The sequence below is a fragment of the Bombina bombina genome, chromosome 5 (genome assembly GCF_027579735.1).
Source record: "Bombina bombina isolate aBomBom1 chromosome 5, aBomBom1.pri, whole genome shotgun sequence".
NCBI lineage: Eukaryota > Metazoa > Chordata > Amphibia > Anura > Bombinatoridae > Bombina > Bombina bombina.
Genome location: NC_069503.1, coordinates 1072660404 through 1072677051, shown reverse-complemented (window position 1 = coordinate 1072677051; position 16648 = coordinate 1072660404).

Genomic DNA, 16648 nt, shown 5'->3' with positions numbered 1-16648 from the left:
GGAGCTGTTTGGGAGATATCAGGGGGTCTGATGTGTCAGGTGGGAGGCTGATCTCTACACTAAAGCTAAAATTAACCCCGCAAGCTCCCTACAAACTACCTAATTAACCCCTTGACTGCTAGCCATAATACATGTGTGATGCGCAGCAGCACTTTGCGGCCTTCTAATTACCAAAAAGCAACGCCAAAGTCATATATGTCTGCTATTTCTGAACAAAGGGGATCCCAGAGAAGCATTTACAACTATTTGTGCCATAATTGCACATGCTGTTTGTAAATAATTTCAGTGAGAAACCTAAAATTGTGAAAAATTTAGCGTTTTTTTTAATTTGATCGCATTTGGCGGTGAAATGGTGGCATGAAATATACCAAAATGAGCCTAGATCAATACTTGGGGTTGTCTACTACACTACACTGAAGCTAAAATTAACCCTAGAAGCTCCCTACATGCTCCCTAATTAACCCCTTCACTGCTGGGCATAATACACGTGTGGTGCGCAGTCACATTTAGCAGCCTTCTAATTAGTAAAAAGCAAAACCAAAGCCATATATGTCTGCTATTTATGAACAAAGGGGATCCCAGAGAAGCATTTACAACCATGTATGCTATAATTGCATAAGTTTTTTGTAAATAATTTCAGTGAGAAACCTAAAGTTTGTGAAAAAAATTGTGAAAAAGTGAACATTTTTTTTTATTTTATCGCATTTGGCGGTGAAATGGTGGCATGAAATATACCAAAATGGGCCTAGATCAATACTTTGGGATGTCTTCTAAAAAAAAATATATACATGTCAGGGGATATTCAGGGATTCCTGACAGATATCAGGGTTCCAATGTAACTAGCGCTAATTTTGAAAAAAAGTGGTTTGGAAATAGGAAAGTGCTACTTGTATTTATGGCCCTATAACTTGCAAAAAAAGCAAAGAACATGTAAACATTGGGTATTTCTAAACTCAGGACAAAATTTAGAAACTATTTAGCATGGTTTTTGTTTGGTGGTTGTAGATGTATAACAGATTTTGGGGGTCAAAGTTAGAAAAAGTGTGTTTTTTTCTATTTTTTCCTCATATTTTATAAATTTTTTTATAGTAAATTATAAGATATGAGGAAAATAATGGTATATTTTGAAAGTCCATTTAATGGCGAGAAAAACGGTATATAATATGTGTGGGTACATTAAATGAGCAAGGGGAAAATTACAGCTAAACACAAACACCGCAGAAATGTAAAAATAGCCTTGGTCCCAAACGGACAGAAAATGGAAAAGTGCTGTGGTCATTAAGGGGTTAAGATTAAATTGAAGCTTGTAATGTGCAACAAAACTGACATTGCTGTAAAAATGACCAAGGGCTGATCGGAAAAGCTTCCACTGTTTTATTGATGGAGAGGGATAAAGTTTCACATTCTTGGTAAGAAAAATGGTTTATTAAAAAAGACCCATTTTAAAATTCTATCTATTACAGGAACAATGAAAATAACAAGAAAATATGCACCTTTTTGGGAAACCTATAAATACAGTTGCACTTTCAGACTGAATCTCTGTTGTGCAAAATTATATTAACCAGACATTACCCTTATCATTACATCAATTCTCCTGGGTGGGCCCCGGAGGCGTAAGACATGTAGGAGGAGGGGCCTGTTGACCGGATGGGAGGAGAAGGCCCCGGTCGCTGGGCGGAGCTCAGACAGGAAGTGACGTTCGAGGACCAGGGCGAGGCTAGGCAGTTCCTGATCTTACCTGGTCGCGGAAGCAGCTCCCGAAGATTGTCCAGCAGAAGAATCGGTGATTGAAGATGGAGATCGAAGATTTGCTGGCGAGGATCCGGTCAGCAGCAGCGGAGAAAGGCTCTTCTTGGATACAGGACCGGATCGGCAGGCTCCTGGGCGAAGAAGAAGGCAGAGTGGAGGAAGGTGAAATGGCTCCAAGATCCAGACCGGTGCGACAGACACGGCCTCCCAATCGGCTCAGCCCAGAGCACAGGCCACAAGGGACGCGACGCAGACGGAGTCCGAGCAGAGAGGCGAGGCCGGGTAAGAAGTTGGGGAGTGTGTCGGTCGAACAGGCAAGGGCAGTGGGGGACGCACGGCGGCTCATGGTAGAGGCAGAGGTGGAGGCACAGAAAAAAAGGCCATCAGCAGGTATGAGCAGGGTTAATGCCAATGGCCCAGGGGGGCCTCTTTGTACAGGGGGGGAAGTGACAGTGGCGAAGGGGGGGGGGGGGAGCGGAGCATAATAGGTGTGGCACTGGGGGCAATGAATCAGGCAGCAGGGGAGCAGGAGACACGGAGAGCATGCAGGGCAGAAGGCGGGAAAGGGATCCGGAGCATAGCACAGCGGGGCTTTCTTTGCAAGCGGGAGATAGGCAGCCGGAAGAATTAAGGGCGGGGCCGCAGCGGGAACCCATAGTGTCTAATAAAGCAGGCACCCAGCTGGGAGAGCATAGGGAGGGGCAACACAGGGCCGTTCCGGCGGATGGCGAGGGGAGTGTAAACATAAGGGGGCAACATGAGGCTTTGAGGGGCACGGCGGCCCGTGCCGTTACACAAGCAGAGACAGTTTTGGAAGAGGTAGGTAGGGAAAAGAGCCCAATATTATTCAATGATGATGGGGAGGGGGGAGAAATGTTTAATGACGGTAATGGTCATTTCGAAAGGGAGAGGCCCAGTGGGGGAAGCAGGGTGGCGAGTGGGACAAGTCAACACTGGCACAGGGCATCCCGCCCCCTTAAGGGCCGTGGGAGTGGGAGGGGCAGCAGTAAAAAATACAACCCGAGTGTATATAGCGAACCAGTGTGCATTGAGGAATTCCCTAGCTCTTCAGACGGGGAAGACATGATTCCCCCGTCCCCTGACCATAGGGGGGATAGTTACAATGCAAGCGGGCGGGAGCAGGGTAAAGAAATTAATTTACAGGGAAGAACAGAGGTCGAAAAAAAATGTGGGGCAAGATTTGGAAAAAAGGTTGGATATGAGTAACAATCAGGTTATATATTTAACAGATGCAATGGTGTCCAGGTTACAAGGTAGAGAATTCAGGGACGGCGGCGAGGACGAGCCTTTCCGCCTAGCAGAATCTTGGACGGACACTATACAGCTGGACACGGGTGAAGAGTCATACAGTGAGCAGCCCTCTCGGGTCGGAATGGTAAGTGGCTACGCAAAAAGGGGTAGTGGGGTAAGGGACAGGGGGGGTTATGTTCTACACCAGGTGGGGGAGGCGGTTAGGAGTAGAGTTTTGGGGAGGAGCCCTCTGGGGCAGAGGGGAGGTACGGCCAGGACGGCCAGCAAAGGGAGGGGGAATGTGACACAAAACAGGAGAGGTATAGCACAAAACAGAATTATGGCAAAAAGTGTTGTCAGGGAGCAGGTGGTAAACACACTAAGTCGGGCAAGCGACGCAATACCAAAAATCAATACGGGACCATTTGCCGGGGGTCATGCAGTTGATATATTACAGGTTCACCATGAGGACAAAGGGCCAGCAGAAAATGACCAAGGAAGGAGACGATCACAGTGTGGGGGTCCGCCGCAGACGGAAGTGCCGGCGGTGACGGCTTTGGCAGGTGAGAGTTTTTCTTCGTCACAGCGGAAGGGGGAAGGGGCAAGTAGTGATACAGTATCCAGGCAGTTGGTTGAAGGGTTGAGGGCGCTGTTGCGGTCAGTTGAGGCTTCAGCTGTACCCGCGAGTACACAGTTGCCGCTGGAGAGGGCATGGGCCCCGAATGGGGCTGAAGGGCCAATGGTGACGGTGGCTAGGCCAAATGCGGGGCCACAAACGGACACGGCAGTAGTCAGCAATGGGGAAGTAGTAGCGATGGCATCTTCGGTAGGGCAACAAGGGGGGGGCCGAACCCTCGGAGCTCCGAGTGGCGGATACAGCCATGGCTAGGTCATGCTTATGCTCGATTGGTCCGTTAGGGCTGCATTTAACAAAGGAGGTCAGGGGCAGGGTATGGTCCAGGGAATATATAGAGTTGTTCTCTTTGCTTCCTTTGGAACAGTCTTTTGAAGTAACAGATGATCCCAAAAAAGACAGCGTTAAAAAAGAGGAAGATGAGAGAAAGATGCGATATAGGAAGCTACCAAAAACCTTTTCCAATTGGCTTCAATCTTTCGTGATTTACGCTAGTGTTATGTTTCCAGAACAGGGAGCTTCCATGTACTGTTATCTAGACGAGATCGCAGCAGCCCAGCGCACATACAGGGGTATGGCGTGGTGGACATACGACGAACAGTTTCGTCAGAGGATGGCAGTAAAGCCTGCGATGAGGTGGGATGACCGGGACATGGGGCTTTGGTTAAAAATCATGACGCCACTGAGATCGGTGCAGTCCTTTCGGTCGGGGGCCGGCAGTCCGGCCACAGCTACTTCCACATCGCAGTCCGCGAGCAGAAAGGGTTTCTGCTTTGCATACAATGAAGGGCAGTGTAAATGGGGAACTTCATGTAAGTTTCGACACGAATGCTCAGGTTGTGGCGGGGCCCACGCCTTTGCCAAGTGTTTCAGGAAAGGAAAAGTTGGTTGGAAAGCCGAGTCCCCTAAAGAAGGGGGTGTCCCCAATCAGGGTGGAAAAGATGGAGCCCTGGCTAGGTCATTACGCCAGTAGATGGGGCTGCAGGGAGGAAGCGGCAAGGTTATTACATGGATTTAGGTTTGGTTTTATCATTCCATCGGTTGGAGGTTCTGACCATTTTGTGGGCAATTTGAAATCGGCTAGGGAATGGTCGCAGGTGGTGAAAGAAAAATTGGGGAAAGAAGTGGAACTGGGTAGGATGGCGGGTCCTTTTGACGCCCCGCCTTTTCCAGGATTAAGGCTATCTCCGTTAGGAGTGGTCCCTAAGAAGGATCCTGGAAAATTTAGGCTGATACATCACCTATCCTTCCCGAAGGGTAATTCGGTGAATGAGGGGATCCCACCTGAACTGGCATCAGTAAAATATGCCTCATTTGACTCGGCGGTGGCTATGGTTAGGGCGGCAGGAAATGGGGCGCAGTTGGCAAAAGTTGACATCGAATCGGCTTTTCGGTTACTCCCAGTGCACCCAATCTCACACAAGTTGCTGGGGTGCTGTTTTGAAGAGAAAGTGTTCGTGGACCTATGCCTGCCCATGGGATGTTCCATAGCATGTGCATTATTTGAGAGTTTTAGCACTTTTTTGGAATGGGTGGTCAAGGTGCAGGCTGGACTTTCGTCGGTGGTACATTACCTGGACGATTTTCTATTTGTGGGTCCCGAGGGGACCACAGTTTGCGAAAGGTTGAGAGATGTTTTTTACAGAGTAGCGGAAGATTTTGGAGTACCCATCGCAATGGAAAAATCTGAGGGTCCAGTGACAAAGCTGAATTTCCTAGGCATTACGATTGGTACATTACCTGGACGATTTTCTATTTGTAGGTCCCGAGGGGACCACAGTTTGCGAAAGGTTGAGAGATGTTTTTTACAGAGTAGCGGAAGATTTTGGAGTACCCATTGCAATGGAAAAATCTGAGGGTCCAGTGACAAAGCTGAATTTCCTAGGCATTACGATTGATTCTAGATTGATGGAGTGCAGGCTCCCGGAGGATAAGGTGCAGGACCTAGTAAGCATCATCTTACGATTCTTGTCAGTTTCAAAAGTGCAACTAGTGCAAATGCAGTCCTTGATCGGCAAGCTAAACTTTGCATGCCGGATCATTCCAGTGGGTAGGGTGTTCTGTCGCAGGCTATCATTGGCGACAGCGGGCATTCAACAGCCGCATCATTTCATACGGCTGACGTCGCCCCTTAAGAAAGATCTCAAGGTATGGAAAGTATTTCTGGAGAATTTCAATGGGGTCGCGTTGATTCAGCCACCCAGAATATCGGGTGAGGAGCTTGGGCTAGTGACTGATGCTGCAGGGAGTAAAGGCTTTGGGGCAGTTTTTGGCAACGAATGGTGCGCGGCAGCATGGCCAACAGAATGGTCTGCGAGTGAATTGATAACAAACTTGGTATTCCTAGAATTCTTTCCGATTTTGGTAGCATTGTTTGTTTGGAGCAGTGAACTTCGGGACAAGTCGCTCCTGTTGTTCACGGACAACATGGGTGTCGTGGCTGCAATTAATAGTTTGTCATCATCCTCGCAGGCGGTGATACGGCTGTTGAGGGTTTTTGTGCTGCAGTGTATGAAATTGAACATCTTGGTCAGGGCAAAGCACATACCTGGGGTGCAGAACTCAATAGCTGACGCACTCTCTCGTTTTCAGTGGCAGCGCTTTCGGGAGCTGGCTCCGGGGGCAGACAAGTTGGGGAAGGAAGTTCCAGAACATTTATGGAGCCTTGGCTCGGGGGATTGGCAGATGTGGTAAAATCTTCACTGGCCCCGAGTTCGTGGAGAGCATACGAAAAGATTTGGAGAGAGTGGGAACTTTTGCTAGTTCAGCAGGGAGTCACAGAGGGCGGACAAGGGTGTCAGAACCTCTTGTTGAAATGGATATGGCAGTGGAAGGGGTGTGGTTTATCCCCCTCCGCTATTGAAAAAAGGCTGACGGCGTTAGCCTTCAGATTTAAGTTGATGGGGATGGTCGATATCACCAAGATGTTTTGCGTCAGGCAAATTGTGAGAGGTTTGAAGAAAAAAAGAAGTGGGGCGGATAGTAGAAGGCCGATTTCCTTTTCCTTACTGGCACATCTTTGGAGAGTACTGAAGGTTGTGTGTAAATCCGAGTATGAAACAATACTTTTCCAAACGGCCTTTGCGTTGGCCTTCTTCGGAGCATTCCGGATATCAGAATTGATAAGTTGCTCGAAGAGTGCGCAAGGTGGAGTGGGTATTTGTGATATCGAGGTGACGGACTCATATGTGTCCATATTTTTGAAACGGTCAAAAACTGATCAAGGAGGAAAGGGCAAAACGGTGAGGTTGTATCCCACGGGAGTGGAGTTGTGTCCGTGTAGGGCATTGCAAGAATTTTTGGCAATTAGACCAAAGATGGGAGGGTCATTGCTGCTGCATAAGGATAGCGAGGCTTTATCACAATTTCAATTCCGGAGGGTGTTAGGTAGGGCATTAGACACGGCAGGATTCAATCCGGGGGAATTTGGTTCACATTCCTTTAGGATAGGCGCAGCAACCGAGGCAGCCGCTCTGGGATTGGGGGAGGGAGTGGTAAAAGGGGTGGGGAGATGGTCATCCAAGTGTTATCGGACTTACGTCCGTCCTCATCTGTTGCTATAATCATGTGTTCCCCCCCCCCCCTCCCCTCCTCCTCTTGTCTCACAGAGCCGCTGCAGGTCTGGCTAGTGGGCCATTCTTTCATTTATTGGGCTCGAAGGGTGGCAGGGTACAAGGATGACGGCCTGCAGCTAGGCATTCCGAAAGAAAAAGCGGTTCTCCGGTGGTTCGGGATTCGGGGCCTGCGATGGGACCAACTCGTTTTTTCTGTCGTCGGGTATGCCAAACAATTTACCCGTCCTGACGTATTGGTCATTCATGCCGGTGGAAACGATCTGGGGTCTCTACCACAAAAAGAGCTGGTCAGGAGGATTAAGAGAGATATGTCAAGATTACGAGAATTATTTCCCGGGATAAGGATCGTTTGGTCCACAATGGTCCCGCGCTTACATTGGAGAACAGCATGGGACCAGGCTAGGTTGGATAATAGTAGGCGAAAAGTGAACAAATTGGTCACAGCATTTATGAAAAAGATTAGTGGGACAGTGGTCCATCATGAAGACCTAGAGGACGTGGGAAAAGGTGAATTTTACCTACAGGACGGTGTTCACCTGAACGAATTTGGATTACGGCTTTTCATCCTAGCCATTCGGGAAAGACTCCAATTGCTGATGTGATTGGTGGGGGAACTGGGGAAGAGGTGTCTTCCCAGTTGGTGGCGGTGTGCTAGCATCATCAATTGGCAGACCAAGGCAAGAAGTGGTTGGTGGTTAGCCTCCCAATGGGTTGGGAGAGCTAGGTAATTGGCTCCTTGGGCACGGGGTCCCTTGGAGCTGGTATTTGGTGGTTGGAACGGACTTAGCGCCTTGCGAAGTCCTGAGAAAAAGACGGCCTGGTCTATTAGTGGTGATGATGAATTTTAACCCCTTGGGGTGGGGGGTTAAGAAAAAGGGAGTACAGTGATGCTAACGCATTGAGAGTTGGGTTATTGTTATTATTGTTATTATTGTTTTGTTATTGCACTTCATTTATTTATTGATTTGGTTATTTAAATTATGTTAAATTAATAAACAGGCTGTGGCCAGAATTTTTATACCATGATATACGAGTATGTTTCTTTATTCTTAATGTAATAAGTTATTAATGATGTGGTTTGGTAAAGGGGCCGGTAATGGACGACTCAATAGGTCATGGGTGGGCCCCGGAGGCGTAAGACATGTAGGAGGAGGGGCCCGTTGACCGGATGGGAGGAGAAGGCCCCGGTCGCTGGGCGGAGCTCAGACAGGAAGTGACGTGCGAGGACCAGGGCGAGGCTAGGCAGTTCCTGATCTTACCTGGTCGCGGAAGCAGCTCCCGAAGATTGTCCCTCCCTCCCCAAAGAAAAGTAATGTTAAGTTAATAGGATTGTGGGGGTGCGATGGCCTAGGGGCCAGGGCGGTGTGCTAGCATCATCAATTGGCAGACCAAGGCAAGAAGTGGTTGGTGGTTAGCCTCCCAATGGGTGGGGAGAGCTAGGTAATTGGCTCCTTGGGCACGGGGTCCCTTGGAGCTGGTATTTGGTGGTTGGAACGGACTTAGCGCCTTGCGAAGTCCTGAGAAAAAGACGGCCTGGTCTATTAGTGGTGATGATGAATTTTAACCCCTTGGGGTGGGGGGTTAAGAAAAAGGGAGTACAGTGATGCTAGCGCATTGAGAGTTGGGTTATTGTTATTATTGTTATTATTGTTTTGTTATTGCACTTCGTTTATTTATTGATTTGGTTATTTAAATTATGTTAAATTAATAAACAGGCTGTGGCCAGAATTTTTATACCATGATATACGAGTATGTTTCTTTATTCTTAAAGTAATAAGTTATTAATGATGTGGTTTGGTAAAGGGGCCGGTAATGGACGACTCAATAGGTCAAAATACCACTGCTTAGTTACACAGTTTTGTAATCTTAATTTAATGGAATCACTATTTTCCCTCATAAATTAGATTACAAAGACCTTAATAAGTATATAATAATAATAATAATAATAATAATAATAATATGTTCCATATGTAAGTGGTGGTGGCAATAAAATAGACAACTATTCACAGGAAAATATATTAAGCCAAAGATGTTTAACAAATGACAAAAATACACAATAAGAAACTCTCCAGTAATTACTGTGATATCAAGATACTAAGTAAACTTTTAGGCCTCGCTTCCATTGAGTCGTAATTCAGTTTGCGTGCACTCGCAAACCGTTAAATATGCTGTCGAAAGCAATAGCGTTTAACGACTGTTTCCAATGGCGCGTTATACCTCAATATCGGCTGCCGGACTTCGGCTGCCGAAAAGATTTTCGCGTCCCATAGAAAGTAATAGAAGCCGTTAATCGATAAATTATACCAGGTTTCCATTGAAAGCGCTAACCGTTAATACACTGTCGGAGGCTGTCGATACATTGAGAAATATTACCCCCAGCTCAACTAGGTGTAAAGGAGGAAAAAAGAGCTTTTTGAGGCCTGTTTCTCATTGAAATAGCAAATCACAAAAAAATTATGAGTGTTTCAATGTACAAATAACATTATATATGCTACATTTATTGGTCCTAGGTATAGGAATATTTGCACCCATGTTGTCATAGAAATTTCAATATGTATGTGCATATAAAAATATATGCAAGCGCCACAATTATGGAACGACCTCCCGCACACTTTCAAACCTTCCCCATGCCTAATATCCTTTAAGAGATCCCTCTCTACATATCTCAAAACAGAATGCACCTGTCATTGTTGATTATATATTTCCTACCGGTTCTATGTTAAATTTTTGTGCATATATGGTGTATTATTATTTTTTTTTATTTTATTGTACCCATTGTATCAATGCAATGTTTTGTGGACCCAGGACATACTTGAAAACCATAGAAATCTCAATGTATCTTTCCTGGTAAAATATTATAAAAATAAATAAAATATCTACCTATTCAAAATGAAACCTTTGCCCAGGGATGCTATATATAATCTCAATACATATAGAAAAATAATTCAAAGGAAATAAGTTGTTTATCATGAAGATGAGTTTTATTATTACAGATTTACCCTCATTCAAATGTAATTTTCAATGTGAAAATCATATTTATTCAATACAAAACGATGACACATTAAAGTTATAATGTGTCATAGTACTAATATTTATAAAATATATGTAATGTCATGTCTGCTAAAGCAGATAATACATTTGTAATATTTAGACTATTAACCAAAATACATAAGTGCTTAATATTACATACTTCAAGAGATATGAAGTATTGTCTTTAACATGGAGTTATTGAAACATTTTAAAAGTGCATTGTGCATTGGTCCCAGGGAGAGTCTGTGTCTGTTCATATGATGTCAATTAAATGTATTAATCACCTCTATATCATGGCAATCACATATATGTTGTATATACATCAGTGCATAAATATCCTAAAGATACATTTATCTAATTATTCTAAATATTGAATAATAATCTTGACAAAAAGGAGTGCATTAGTCATGATAGGTATTAGTCATGATAGGTATATATTTCAGATATTACATTCCACATAGGACTATAAGAATGAATGCAAGGTATTTGGCCATATCAACAGGAAGGAGTATTTACTTTTCAACTCTTCTATAACTCTATAACTGTATAATATCAAACTCTCCACTAACTCTCAAACAACTCTCAAAAACCCAAAACTCCTACCAACGCAACTAGCTCCCGTGTCTTTCTCTCTAGAGGCGATCACAGGTAAAGAGCGCAGGCGCAAACCGTTATTCTTATAGACAGAGGTCGGGTTACCATGGCAATGCACTTGTTATGGCGCGCTTTTCGACAAATCCGACATCGGTGGCAACGCAAACTTACGTACGGCCGAAAAGAGCGACTGCGCGCAACACGCTAATCTTTTCAATGGAAACCTGGTACTAAAATGGAGCCGTAAATTACTTTTAGCTGTCGTCCGCTTCGGTAGCTTACGGCTCCATTTTTAACGACTCAATGGAAGCGAGGCCTTAGTTGTTAATACCAGTGTTACTCCCAGTTTACCTGTTAAAGGTCGCTAGCAGGCCTGGGGCTATACAATAGGGAGCTACCAATATATATATATTTAAATTAAAGGGATATCAAACCCACTTTTTTTTTAATTTCATGATTCAGATAGAGCATGCAATTTTAAGCAACATTTTTATTTACTCCTATTATAATTTTTCTTTGTTCTCTTGGTATCTTTATTTGAAAGCAGGAATGTAAGCTTAGTAACATTAATTAGAAAGTTGCTTAAAGGGACATAATACTCATATGCTAAATCACTTGAAACTGATGCAGTATAACTATAAAAAGCTGACAGGAAAATATCACTTCTCTATGTAAAAAAGGAAGATATTTTACCTCACAATCTCCTCAGCTCAGCAGAGTTAGTTCTGTGTAAAAAGTTATACTCAACTGCTACCAGCTGCAGGTAAAAATAAAAAAAAATGAAGAAATGAACAGCAGCCAATCAGCATCAGCAGTGCTGAGGTCATGAACTCTTTTACTGTGATCTCATGAGATTTGACTTAACTCTCATGAGATTTCATAGTAAGCTTCCTTTACCTGATTGGTGAAATAATATGAGAGTTCACGATGCTCATCCTTTCAGCTGTCCCAGGACAGACACACTAAAATGCTGCTTAGAAATCCTTTACAATGGGAGGTGGCTACTGAGGAACTTTTGAGGTAAAATATCTTTCTTTTTTACATAGAGATGTTCAGGAGATATTTTCTAGTCAGCTTTTTTACAGCTATGCTGCAGCACTTTAAAGTGTTTAAACATTTGGGTATTATGGCCCTTTAAATTGCATTGTCTATTTGAATTATGAAAAAAAAAATTGGTTTAAAGGGACAGTCTACACCAGTATTGTTATTGTTTTAAAAGATAGATAATCCCTTTATTACCCATTCTCTAGCTTTGCATAACCAACACAGTTATATTAATATACTTTTTACCTCTGTGATTACCTTGTATCTAAGCCTCTGCAGACTGCCCCCTTATTTCAGTTCTTTTGACAGACTTGCATTTTAACCAATCAGTGCTGACTCCTAGGTAACTCGACGTGCGTGAGCACAGTGTTATCTATATGAAACACATGAACTAACATCCTCTAGTGGTGAAAAACTGTCAAAATGCATTCAGATAAGAAGTGGCCTTCAAGGTCTAATAAAATAGCATATGAACCTTCCAGGTTTAGCTTTCAACAAAGAATACCAAGAGAACAAAACAAAAATGGTGATAAAAGTAAATTGGAAAGTTGTTTAAAATGACATGTCCTATCTGAATCATGAAAGTTTATTTTGGACTAGACTGACCCTTTAATACCCCATTAATTTATTTATATATATGCTTTTTCCTTTTGAGTTTGTCATAAGTTTTCTTTAAAATGTGCTATTATTTATGACGCATTACTGTTGTGCATCTTTCAATACTCTACCGTATAAATCATTTTCTTTGTTGTACATGGAAAAGTTCCACGACATTTACATTATATGTATGTTTTTGCGGGCTCCTGACGGTGATTTGCACATCAAAGTCAAAATTAAGCTCTTCCACTCTTCTGATTAATTAATGAGTGATTTACCCATGCAAGTGGCTCTAACTACAGGGAACTTGGTCATGAAGAGGCTGAAGACAGAATATTCTTCAGTTTAACTTCATGTAAGGCCTTTTTAAGTTGTATTTATTAGGGAAATCAAATATTAGTGGAGGATTTATACTAATACATTTAGCCACCAGTCAGCAAGCGCTACCCAGGTGCTGAACCTAAAATGGGCCGGCTCCTAAGCAAGAGATAGCAAGAGAATGAAGAAAAATTGATAATAGGAGTAAATTAGAAAGTTGCTTAAGATTACATGCTCTATCTGAATCATGAAAGAAAAAAAAATTGGGTTTAGTGTCCCTTTAACTTCTGAAATATCATGATCTGATATAAAACAAACATGTATGTTTTGTTTGGAAACCTTAAAGATAAACATGCTGAAACTGATGTATAAATACAATAGCTCATAGCTTTTTATCAGTTGTGCCTATGCACAGTTCATATTTACCAAACAAGATACTTTTCTTCTCAGAATATTTGTTTTTGATGACAATTAAGCCTTCGGACATTATAAAATTGTAATTAAAAATTAACACAATGATAAAAAATAATTTATTTAATGAATTAAGCTTGTTGGAATGCTCTGGCAATTCACAAGCACACAAGACAACAATGAATCATTTTTTTTTAATGGCATTCCTTTTTCCCGTCGACTTCTTATGCTTTGTTTCCTTGTTGGCTCGTAAGTGAATTGAAAAAAAATGAGTTGAGAACAATGGTTTACATTATACATTGTAATCTAATCCATAATCTGTAATTAAGAAGTGGGTGTAGCTAATGTATACTAAATAATAGATTTGGTTATCCGACAGCAATATGTGTGATGTTCCTATAAAAATGACTGTACTCTACAAAATAAAAAGGTTTTAGCTCCCCTTTTAGTATCTACACATTTTATATATATATATATATATATATATATATATATATATATATATATATATATATATATATATATATATATATATATATACACACACATACACACTCAGCATATGTATATATGTTTATACATGTGTTTATATGTGTCAGGAATGCCACTGACACTACCGCGTTCAAGTTCCCCCTCCCTATTCCTGGCCGCTAATCAGCGTCAGATGGAGGGATTCCTTAAACGGGAGTGACAGTGACAAAAGTATTCTTGGAAAGAGGCTAGAGATACAAGAGACAGGGGAAGAGCATGCGGCAGGCAGGCAAGGTCGTTAAACAATCCGAGGTCCGGGCAGGCCAAGGTACGAACAGTATGAGAACAATGAATAAGTGCTAGGTTGCTAAAACTGGCCAAACAAACAGGTAACACAAACATGGACTGACGCTACTTATAAAGACCAAGGGGCATGACTAGCAACAGGGGAGTCACGTATAAGATTGCCTGTATAAAAGCATAAGCACGGGAACAAGAAAGAACACCTGTCACATTGCCAGACCTGGAAACACGGCGAGGTGGGTGCTGCACATAAACATGAGCAAGTGATCCCTGCATAGCCATGTGACCCCGACGACCGGAGACGGACACCTGCCATTCTGGCAGGTAAGGCATCTGACATATAAACACATATATACACATGTATACACATGTATACACATATATACAGTACACACATACAAATATATACACACATACTCTATAAGGATAGCAAGAATATGTACTACTGCTTTAAATTTTCACCAACCTCCATCTATAAATGTCTCCACCCTCTTACCAGACTTTGCTGGCTTATTGAAGAAGAAGGATATCATACATCTCTGATATCGCTAGTCAGTTATCCTAACCTTTCTTCCCTAAATCTGATTACTTGATCCAGATATCTCTAAGAATTGCATCAGGAATTCACTGTGTCTGTTTTGATCTACTACATAACCGCAACTTACTAGGCCTGTGTGCCGCTTGCCGTTCCACTGACATTATCAGCTATGGCCAGGTTTTCTCTCCCTCTCTCACACGCTGCTGTCTGGCATCACTGAACGGCTGAATCTTCGCTTCTCATAACTTTTGAGATTCATACCGAGACAGATTATCCAGTTCTACCTACAACTGTGACTTCCTGCTCCTGTCTCCTAAGGTAACTCATGTGCTGGGTATGCCTTTTAGTAACATTATTCTCATTAGTGTATACAGCAAGACACGGCTATATCAAGACACAGAGGTAACCTCCTCACCATTCTTTGGTTACTTCTGTGTTACACTATCATCTTTACTATTGTTGCAGTAGAGTTACTAATACTTATCACTGATATTACTTGGACATTGTATACTATATTATACTATATTGTATATAGTACTATATTGTATATAGTACATTGTATACTATATTACAGTATATATCTTACCTATATTACAGTTAACAGTTGTGATATTAGCAGTTACTAGAGACATACCTAGATTTTACATAATAAGCCAGCCCTACTTTGTGGGTATTAATCAGCTTGCATCCTCAGTCATAATATTTGTTCTCTTGTAATAGATCCCTCTCTAATCTCTAAAGAAATACAAAGCCTCTCAGATAGGATGGATATTTTAGCTAACTCCTTCCATGAACTCCCAGGTTGAAAACCAAGCAGTTAAGTGATGCCTAAGAGAGGTTTGGCTGTTAAAACTACCCCAGTTGAACAAAATCCTGAACCCCAGTTTCTCCCCCAGAGAAATTCTCTGGTAATCGCTCCCCAATTCAGGATGTTTAGAAATGTTTGTATGTTACTTTTTTATTTAAAGCCTAAGACTTATCCCTCTGACAGGATAAGAGTTTTCACAAGTGATTTCGTATCTTAGGGGTGAATCCCTGGGCCTGGGCGGGACAGTTCCTACGAAACTCAGGATTCTATTCTAAAATCTTTAGACGCTTTCTTTACAGAAATGTCGGCTTTATATGATGACTCGTTCAAGCAAGTAACAGCAGAAAAAACACTCAGGTCACTCAAACATTAAGATCCTGTAGAGACTTAATAACTCAGTTCAAAATTTTAGCAAAAGATTCACCTGTGGAATGAAAGTCTTTATAAAAAAAAAAATCAGTTTTGCCTTGGTCTCTCAGAGGAGATCAGGATGAACTCTCAGTACTGGACTCCCTGATTCACTCGAGGAACTTTATACCTAATCAACAATATAGATAGTTGTCTACAAGAAAGATGTTCTGAAAGAGGTATCTATAGAAAACTCCCATCTATATCATCATACGTGACTAAGGATAATCCTCAGCCTATGGGAATAAGGTTTATTAAAGGACCATTATCCACTCAAGAGAAGACCAGGAGAAGGTCCCTAAACTTATGTATGTACTGCGCTTCAACTGGACATGAGGTTAAGGATTGCCCTAATCTCGCCAAACAAAGAATTGGTAAGCATCTTAACCCACACCTATGTCTTACAACCAAAGCTAATTCTACCCCTTACATCCTACTACCTTTTTCCTTACAGTGGAAACAATTCAAGATCAGTTCTGACGCCATAATTGACACTGGGTCCTGCGGGAATTTTATTGATATCCAATTTGTAAAATACAATACAATTCCTATTATCACTAAGTATAATCCTGTCTCTGTGAAAGTCATTGATGGATCTCTCTTACCATCAGGTCCAGTATCACACCAAACTACACCTCTATTATTCACTACAGAAACAGATCATAAATTATTTTGATGTAATTTCTTCCCCTATGTTCAACATTGGCTTAGGTATAAAGTGGTTCAGAATACACCAACCTACCTTTAAAGGGTGCTATTAAAAATCTCCTTTACCTCCACCTATTGTCAAAAATCCTGCCTAAATACATCCACTATCCTACATCTTTCTGACACTAAAACCCCAGAACATTATCACAACTATACTGATGTCTTTGACAAAAATGATGCTGAAACCTTGCCACCTCACATGGCCTGTG